Source organism: Otolemur garnettii, unplaced genomic scaffold, assembly GCF_000181295.1.
Source record: "Otolemur garnettii isolate 467f Iridium unplaced genomic scaffold, OtoGar3 scaffold00010, whole genome shotgun sequence".
NCBI lineage: Eukaryota > Metazoa > Chordata > Mammalia > Primates > Galagidae > Otolemur > Otolemur garnettii.
Window position 1 is genome coordinate 37956401 of NW_003852405.1, and position 10056 is coordinate 37966456.

Genomic DNA, 10056 nt, shown 5'->3' on the forward strand with positions numbered 1-10056 from the left:
TTTTTTTTTTTTGGTTGTAGCTATCACCTTTGTTGTTTGGCAGGCCCTAGCTGGATTCCAACCCACCTGCTCCTGTATATGTGGCTGGAGCCCTAGCCGCTTGAGCTATAGGCGCCGAGCCCAGAGTGACTTTTAAGTTAGTTGGTGGCATCCTTGGTTGACTTGTGAATGATCCAGTTCAGAGCATTCAGAAGCCAGTCACCCACATCCAGTTGTCACCCCACTGTCTGTCCTGCCCCCTCAGGCTTTCTGCAGGTGCAGAGTCCACCACCCTAGACAGGCTCTCTTCCCTGGTACTTACAGTTCTGCAGTGCTGTGTAATTCTCTCCTTGCTCTCCAATTCATCTTCCCCATTATGCCTAGATTAGATTTCTAGGGGGTATGATTTTGCCCCTAGGGGACATTTGCCAGTGAAGGCATTTGTGTTTGTCACAGTAGGGGAAGGAGGAGGGCAGGGAGATGGGCTTTGGGGGAGGGACAGGGACTGCTCCTGACACCTCATCGTTTGAGGCCAGAGATGCAGGTGAACATCCCCGATGCCCAGGACAACCCCTCAACAGAGATGTTCCAGCCTGAAATGTCAAGAGTGCTCAGTTTTAGAAACCCTGTCCTAGAGAGATTATTCTAAAATAAAAACCTGCTTAAATCCCTCAAAAACACTTTTTAAAGGGAAAAGGTTTTGCATAGGGCTTATCTTTTTCATTTATCAGCCACACTGTAGCATTACTGCCTGAGATGCTGAGTCCCTTCTGCTCCAGGGGCTGGCCTGCTCCCAGCCTCCTTGTGACTTCTCAGGCTGGACTGGACATTGTCCTCGAGCTCATCCTTAGAGGACTGCACATCACACTGAGGTGCTGCTTGCCTCTCTCAGCTCTGTGAAGGACATACAAAGGTTGGGAGCTGAATCTTTCTTTTCCCCTCTGAATCGTCAGCCCCTAGGGCAGGAGAATGGGTCCCAACTCACCCAGACCCTCTCCCCAGACTACCCTTTATGGACAGCCAGATCCATGTTGAGCACCACAGGTTCATCACTGCCTTCTGGACTTTGATATTTCTTCGCCTTCTCAGCAGAAATGCTGTTCTTTTACATCTCTGTCACCAAGTCACTCTGACCTTAGATTCCTCTAGGGCTCAACTCAGTGAAAATCTCTGTGATGTGCTGAGCCTGTGCCACATGCCAGGCCTTTATTACCCTAGTGCACCTTCAGCAAAGTCTCAGTAAGGAAGGTATTAGCCCTATTTCACAGGAGATGAAAATGATACTGAGAGCCCTGAGGTGACCCCAGTGTGGCAGGCCAGAGCAAACGCGGACACCAGCGATGCAGGCAGCTGGTCGTGGACCCCCCCCCAGTCTGAGTCCTCAGTGTTCTTGGGTAGCTTTGCTCTCTCCTTCCAGAAGGCACTTTGGAAATGCTGCTCGGCTTTCTTGGGGAAGCAGATTTGTTTAGGCAGCACGAGTGGGTCATGGTGGAGCAAACTTAACACCCAGGAGTCTGGGCTGCAGCCTCCCAGTCGCAGACGAGGTCCGACAGTCTGTGACGGTGACGTGACATCAGCACCGGTGGGGCGGCGGTCGGCCGACAGGAGGCTGCAGAAAGGCTGCAGGGCTCCGGGGAGTTCCATTCAAGGATTTTCAAGGGAAGTCTCTAAATAAAGTGTTTCTAGCCCTGGAGGGAGTGGAACAAATTTGGAGTTTCCAAAGCTCATTGTGGAGAACTAATTGGGATCTGGACTGAGGGCAGAGGGATGCTTTAAGAGTTTTTGGGGTCCTTCAGGTGACAGACGGTGGGGCAAGTTGCCGGAATACAGGTAAACTGATTGCAGAGATATCTAGGAAGCAAAATTGTCAAGACTTGGCCCTAGATTGCCTGCCTGCGGTTCATGAATTTCTGCTACAATGTTGCCTTAATCAAGATACTTAAGCCTTAATTTGTTTCCTCAAGTTTCAAATAAGGATAATACCTACATGAGGGGATTATTAGTAAAAAATGAAAAGCGGTGGACACCTTTTAAGTATCCAAGAATGTTCTTACTCCTCTTATTATATAAGTTGCTGTTGTTTTTCCTTTAAAGAGCGCGCTATACGGAGTCGGTTGGATCCGAAGCAACTCCTCCAAGCTGGGGAGGCGCTGCACCAGGTCACCTCTCACCAGGCTGGGATGAGAGCAGAGGTGTCCGCGGAGGCCTGGGGCGCATTTATGCATCGACCAGCGTGAAGATGCGGTGGCGGGATGAGGGGTGTTCCATAGTTGGTAGAGGTCGATCTACCGCAAGTCCCGACAGGGTTACTTTCCAAGCTGGCTGGCCTGCTTCCCGAGACTGGTGTTTCTAGAAGACACAGCAAAGAGAGGCGGGCGGGGACGCGGAGGGGGGTGAGGCCGGATGGGGGCGGAGCGCCCGGGCCAGAGGCTCCTGGTCTGGGCTCCGCTGTGCCTCCGCCCGAACCTCGGTTCCCGCCCCTTTTCCGGGGCCGCCGCCGGTGACGTCGGGGGGCGGGTCGTCGCCCAGCGCAGGCCGCGGCGGCCGCGGAGTAGCCGGGAGCTGCAGACAACCAGGCCGGCCCGTAGCCCTGATCGCGGTCTCTGCGCCCCTCCTCGGCCTCGGGCGCGAGCACGCGGGGCTCCGCGGGGCTGGCCGCCTACCGAGCCGCCGCCCGAGCCGGACCCCGCGGCGACCCGGAGCCCTCCAGCCAGCGCACGCGGAAGTGGTGAGTTTTCCGCGGGGTGTGCAGGAGCCCGCGGCGGCCACGGTCCACGCGAGGGATCCGGGGTCCGGCGCTGGACAGAGGCGCGGCCGCCGCTGTCGGGTCATCCTGGTACGGCGCAGCCCGGGCGGCTCCTCGAGCGCCGCAGGACCCAGGCCGGGGCGCAAGGTGCGGGGTGGGGGTGCGGGGGTGGCGGGGGATTTCCAGCTGGCTGGGGGTGAGGGGCAGCGGGGCCGGGCCGCAGGAGGAAGGCCGAGCCGCCGCCCCCGCCCCCGCCCCCGCCCCCAGGGCGCCAGGCCAGGCTTCATTGACACCCGGAGCGCGGCCGACATCCTGTTTATGCCGCCCGGGACGCAGCGGGCCGGAGGGCTGAGGTCTCTCGCTCGCGGCACAGCGAACTTGACCGCCAGCGCCTGGCAGGGATGGGGTGGGGCGAGAAGAAATACTGTTTTTCTGGCCACTGGGTGTAAGCTGAGGGTCGGGCCGGCCCCCCTCCCTTGCCCTCTCGGCCAGGGAAAGGTTCTGGGAGGGGTAGGCATCCGAGAAGTTCAGAACGCCCCTCCTGGGGAGGACCCTGACCCCAGGTAGTCGGCGAGAGGTGGAAAGGCGACCGTGGGCGAGGGGACCTGGAGAGGGGAACAGTAAGAAGTATCCGAGGAATTGCGAATCCTGCCGGAAGGGGCCCGGCCAACCGAAACTGCGGCGGGCTTTGCCCCAGGGTGGCTCCCCTGACCCGTGCGGCCGCCAACCCAGAGCATCGGATGCAGATGCCAGGTCCGAAGGGCTATTGACCACTCTCAAGTCCCCGTGCAGGGTCCCGGAGATGCGAGCTTCTTGAGTGTGTGTTTATGAAGGGACTTCTGTAGATGAAAGTTACGGTTAGTGGCGATGTGTGTACGCATTTTCCGAGGGCACATCCTTTATGATTTCCTGTGCGTTCCTGGCTGCGCGCTACCTGCGGCCGGGGGTTGGATGCGGCACCGTGCGGATTGACACCTCCCTCCCCACACACACCCGGGGTTTTTCTTTCAGGCAGGAGTTTACAGTAGTATAAAATTAACATTTCTTCTTTTGGGAAGGAGAGCATTAAAAACCTTGGGTACTTCAATGGTGAGTGTAGCGTAAGAAAATTATATGTGATCATGGAGTCTTTGGTTGTTGAATTTTTTATTTAAGAAAAGAATCGAGTTATGCATGGGCATATGCGCAGTGGAAAAAGACTTTTTAACACGAGCACTTTGTACTCATTAAGTCTTTGTCCGCCCATTCCCAGACCCCTTTTGTGTTCCGTCTTTTGCTTTCCGTGGCCCTGATGACCAAAACCGGGGGATCATTTCAATTGAAGGATCAGTGTGCTCTGTGTACCTGGTGGTGAAGCGTAGTGGAGACCACCAGGCACCAGACGGTTGTGGCGCCGTCGGCTTCGTAGTGTGGAGAGATGTCTGCTGTGTGCGGACCCAGATGACACAGATCTTCATGCCTGAGTGATTGTGGACACCGTGACTAGGAATGATCCTAACGGCATCGCACTCCTGTATGTCGTATCAACTAAGCACTTACACTGTTATCTTACCTCTGTTTCTCTAGATAGCTACAAAACTGTATTTTTTGCATTTCTAGGATTGCACCATGACCCAGTGTGCTGTTTACTACCACTGGGAATGATTGTGGAGGGCACACATTACATGGGTAAAACAATTGAGACATTTCTGAAATAGAACGCCATTCCAATTTGTTGTAACTGAGGCAGCCTTACTGTCAGCCTGGCCAATGCTGTCCTCTGCCTGAAGCACAAACTGAGATGTGTGCGGGTCTGTACCCACTGTGCAGAGAGAAGAGTAGGGCAGCACTTTAATGAGGCTTATTAGCAAAGACCAAGGTCTGTGTTTTCTAACTCTCAGATTCATCTTATTTTTTTCTCCCTAAACACATATACCATTTTGTATATTTTTATTATGTCTTAGTGAGATAATGATATGCTTTTAATTTATTGCCTGAGATGTGAATATTTATACCAAGAAATTTTTCTTGTTCACTTTAACATTTCAAGAAATTGTTTTAATTGGATGAGGAATTCGTTAATTAATGGAGCCTTGCTGAGCAAGGTGCATCAGATGCCCTGTGGTTTACTGGGGCTCAAGGGTGTTTGGAGCCTGTTACAGGGTACAAGTGCTGGAGGGAGCTTTGCAGGCTCTGGGAGACCTTGCATTTTTTTTTTTTTTTTTTGTCTTTACAACTTGGGGAGGGGGTGATGCTGCTAGTGGGTAGAGGCTAAGGGTGCTGCTTGAATATCCCATATGCAGAGGAAGCCTCTCCTTCCATCCCAGCCAGCAAGGAATTAATCTGGGCCCAGAATTTCAGTAGGGCCCTGGTTGAGAGACCCTGTTCTGGAATACTGGGTGAGGAGCAGGAATCTGGGCTACTGTCATGGTAACTTATTCCACTTCAGGTGCCTGTTTCCCTCTCTGTGTAATGGAAATAAAAATATTGGGTAAATAATGCATATAAAATGTGAAGGGCTATGCAAATTGTTAACTGTTATGAAGACATTTTTATAAGTGAGTTGTTATTATAGATGTACTGCTGTTTGAGAAGAAGGGGCTGAGGCAGTTTGTTGAGTGGATGGTGTGATACTATTGAATTTTTTGTTAGTCATTTTTTCAGTTAAAGGGTTTATTTAGCTTACTTAATTTTCTTATTGTCAGAACATAAACTTTTAGCTCTGTAATTTCTTTAACTACAAAGATTATTTTCCTATTATAATAAGATGGAAAACTCACTGTGGGAAAACTAGAAAATCCAGGCAAGTAGGAAGGAGACGGAGAACGTTACTCAAGTCCTCTTCCCCGTCCCATGTGAGGACACTCACATTTTTCCCAATTTCCTTTCTCTGAGAGGGGTTGAAATTGGAAGAATTAATGATGGAAGAGGGGAGAGTAGCTGGTGAGCAAGGAAGGTGCTTTTTGTTTTTATACCTTTCGTTTCTCTTTTTTAATGATTATGATGAAAGGTAAATTACACCACAGCAGGCATTGAAGAAATTGGTTTATGTTTTTTCTCCTTTTTGTTCTAACTTCCCAGCCGACTTTTGGGCTGGCTTGTTGCCTACTCTCTGCCTCATGCTCCCCTAGGACTCCCTGCTGTCTGCCATCCCCTGATACCCTGTCCTCCCCTGCTCCCCCTGGCGCGCCGCCCTCCTGTCCCCTGCTCCCCCCCCACCCTTTCCCATTCTCCCCCTGCCCTCCTTCTCCCCCTGCTGCACCTATACCCCCCTGCCCTCCACTCCCCCTGCTCCCCCACCCCTGCTCTCCCCCTGCTCTCAGCTAGGTGTGCCACCGATGCTTCCTGTCTCATAAACCCTTTGCTAATATGGAATTTTAAACAGCTGCTGTGTTGAAGTGACTGGGTCTCAGGGGCAGGAAACCGATCCCTGTGAGGATTCTTCCCTCTGAAGTACACCAGCATTTTTGGCAATTTGAGGCAACAAGAAAGCATAAAACATTAAGCTCATTTCCATAATACCCTCACTTTAAGATTTTAGGACCTGTGATTCTTTGCAGCTGGCAGGGGACGCGATTCTTCCTTGGTGCTCTGTGAGTGAACTGCCCAGTCTGGAAACAAGACCTGCTTTAGAAGCCAAAGGAAAATTTCTTCTACGTCTCCTCTGGCCAGAAGGCAGAGCCGTTACTTGGGGTATTTTTGATCTGTGGTAACTCGGTTACTGAGCAGTAATATTCATACAGCATTTTGTTCGTTTGTTCATTCATTCATTCAGTAAATGAATTTGCTGAACAGTGAGTCTCAAGAGAGGCAAGAAACATAACAGAACAAAACAGGCAAAAATCTCTGTCCTAGAATTTAAGGTCTGGTTGAAGCCCTTTGAGGTTCAGAGTTTCATAGTTGCAACTATGCAACTTGTATACATACAAGTGAGCAAATCCTGCTTTGTGATTATGGGATGTTTCCTAGAAGCCATCAGGAAACTCCTGTGAAGTCTGACACTCACAAGTAGCTTCCTCTTTTGTTTTCTTTCTTTGGTTATATATTACAGATTAATTAATTCACTGTGTACACAAACATCCCTTCCGAACCTGTGGAGTGCTTGGCAGGTGGTGGGACAAAGTTTATATGTGGAGATAGCTTGCTGTGTGTAGCTGGAGCACAGTGTGGGTGAGTTGGGGAAGAGTTTGGAGTTACGGACACTGACCAGAACTAACCCTACTGGAGCCCTTGTCAAATGCTGTTTTGAAGAGGCTTCACTTAAGTCAGGCCTTGAGGAGTGTGTAGGAGCTTCTGGTTTCAGGATGGGCAGGAAGTCCGGGCAGGTGCAGTCTGGGCAGAGGCACAGATGTGGGCTTGTGAGCAGTCCCAGCAACAGGCTTGGGAGAAGCCACCAGGCTAGAGCAGGGTCTGCCTGGGAGGGAGTGGCAGGAGGGGAGGCTGGATGTGTGGGTTGGGGCCAGGCTATGAAGATGGTGGCTCTTCCCACAAGCCTGTGAGGAGTGTGTGGTCAGGGACTGTGGTCTGTATCGAATGAGAAGCCATTTGAAGTTTCTGAGCTTAAGAATAACCTCTCAGCAAATGGAGGAACTGAAGCCCTGCTACTGTGTGGAGGGAGCTTCCTCTGACCCCTGAGCTGCTCTGTCCTCCTCCTGTCACAGGAAATGCTACTTTGCTGCCACTTATCAACCACCCAGAAGACAGCCAGGAAATAGGAAAGGCTTATAACAGTGGTCCCCAACCTTTTTGGCACCAGGGACCAGAATCATGGAAGACACTTTCTGCAAGGATGTGAGTTGGGGGAGTGTTTTTGATATGAGTCTGCAAGCTATTGGTTTATTATGGTCTCTGTGTAGTCAGACCTCTCTGCTAATGAGAATCTGTATCTGCAGCCATTCCCAGCACTGGAATCACCTCCTCAGCTTCCCTGACACCATTAGGCATTAGATTCTTATGAGGAGCCTCAACCTAGCTCCCTCACACAGCCTAGATCCTTCACACAGCCTAAAGCCCTCACACAGCCTAGGTCCCCTGCACAGCCTAGGTCTCCTGCCCAGCCTAGATCCTTCCACAGCCTAGAGCACTCACACAGTGTAGGTCCCCTGCACAACCTAGGTCTCCTGCACAGCCAGTCCCTCACCCAGCCTAGATCCCTCACCCAGCCTAGATCCCTCACACAGCCTAGGTCCTCTTGCATAGCCTAGATCCCTCACCCAGCCTAGATCCCTCACCCAGCCTAGATCCTTCACATAGCCTAGGTCCTCTTGCACAAGCTAGATCCCTCACACAGCCTAGAGCCCTCACACAGCCTAGAGCCCTCACACAGCCTAGGTCCCCTGCACAACCTAGGTCTCCTGCACAGCCTAGATCCCTCACACAACCTAGGTCCACTGCATAGCCTAGATCCCTCACCCAGCCTAAATCCCTAACCCAGCCTAGATCCCTCATACAGCCTAGGTCCCCTGCATAGCCTAGGTCCTTCCTGATCACAGCCTAGATCCCTCACACAGCCTGGATCTCTCACACAGCCTAGATACTTCGCCCAGCCTTGATCCCTTGGGCAGCCTGGATCCCTTGCGCAGACTGAATCTCTCACGCAGCCTAGATCCCTCATGCAGCCTAGCTCCCTCATGCATCCTGGATCCCTCACTCAGCCTAGATCCATCATGCAGCTTGGATCCCTCATGCAATAGGTCCCTCACATAGATTAGATCCCTTGTACAGCCTAGATACCTCAGGCAGCCTGGATCCGTCGCACAGCCTAGATCCTTCATGCAGCCTGGATCCCTCACTCAGCCTGGATCCTTTGTGCAGCCTGTATCCCTCACATAGCTTGGATCCCTCAGGCAGCCTAGATCCCTCACACAGCTTGGATCCCTCACATGCACAGTTTGCAGCAGGGTTTGAGATCCTGTGAGAATCTAATGTCACTGCCTTCTGAAAGGAGGTAGAACTCCAGCAGTGATGTGAATGATGGGAGTGGCTATAAGTACAGGTGAAGCTTCTCCAGCTCCTACATGCTCACTCCTGCTGTGTGGCCCAGTTCCTTACTGGGCCATGGCCTCCAGTTGGGGATCACAGGCTTAGAGCCAAAAGAGATGTCATGAAGTCAATATAGGCTCTCCCTGTGGTGGAGTAAAATCTACTTTGATTTGCTTTTAATTTATAAAGAATTTGTTGATAGTTTGTCAACAGTTAGACTAACTGGTTTTCAAGTCATTCAAAAATTAAATATAGTAAATGTAAGAGATAGGAGTTGCAAAGTAGGCCAATACAGGAAGAAGCATTGTCAGAGGTGTGAGTGTTAATTTTTATCTTAGATGTGAATGAGGAGTTTCTACTGGTTTATGAAAAGCAGAACCATAACTCAAAAGTGAGAAAATCTGGGGCATTTGGTAGAGGGCAGACACTGCTGTAAACACCCTGGTAGTTGTCACTGTCACAGTGCAGGGTGGTAACCAGTACTGGCAATAAGGACCAAGCCGTTGAGAAGAGGTGGAGTGGCAGAGCAAGACTGATGTGGCTGAAAGGTCACATCTCCAGAAGAAAGGGCAGCTTGGGCTCAGGAGGTGTGCAGGTGGGGTCTGGGGCTGGCTGAGAAGCTGCTGTCAGAGTTTTTCCAGAAGAAATTCAAAGACCAGGTTTTCTTCAGAATGGAAACCTGCAGGGAGTTTTTGCCCTGACGCTGCAGGCAAAGTTGCTTGTGTGATCTGCAAGGGAAGCTGCCTTTGTGAGACCTGGAAAGAGGTGCTGTGGCTGTGCACAGTGGGCCATTGCTTGAACCCAGCCGGGAGACCACATCAGGTCTGTCTGACACCTATAGGTGGAAAATAGATTTATTGTGTTTTATCCTTAATTTTCCTTGGCTCTGATAGTCTGGTTTTGGAGTTCAGTTTGATCCCAGCTGTAAGCACCTGAGCACATTATGCTGTGTCCTTGTCCACAGAACGATGGTGAAGACAGTACTTGCCTTTGAGAGTGTCTGGAGATTGGGGGACTCCACTGACAGATGTTTGGATGGTGCCAGGCACACGGTATAAGCTAAGGATGTGCTAGCTATTATATATTTTTAAAAAATCAGTAAATATGCTTTGTGTTTTTTTAAAAAACTCAAAATTTTATTCAGAATGTTTTTAGATGATAGGCAGGTGCCATCTGACAGATGCAAAGCAAAGAGTAGCAGATGTGTTCCGTAGGTCGGGGATGTGTTCCGTAGGTCGGGGATGTGTTCCGTAGGTCGGGGATGTGTTCCGTAGGTCGGGGATGTGTTCCGTAGGTCGGGGATGTGTTCCTTAGGTCGGGGATGTGTTCCTTAGGTCGGGGATGTGTTCCTTAGGTCGGGGATGTGTTCT

General features: G+C 51.1%; 1 protein-coding gene across 1 annotated transcript in view; it reads left to right on the top strand.

Annotated features, from left to right (window-relative positions):
* Window positions 1-2504: 2504 nt before the first annotated feature.
* JAK1 (Janus kinase 1) overlaps window positions 2505-10056 on the top strand; it is a 121408-nt gene continuing 113856 nt past the window's right edge. The window contains exon 1 of the mRNA XM_003784247.3: window positions 2505-2707. The gene's annotated coding sequence lies outside the window, so the exon portion shown is untranslated. The remainder of the gene's footprint in view (window positions 2708-10056) is intronic.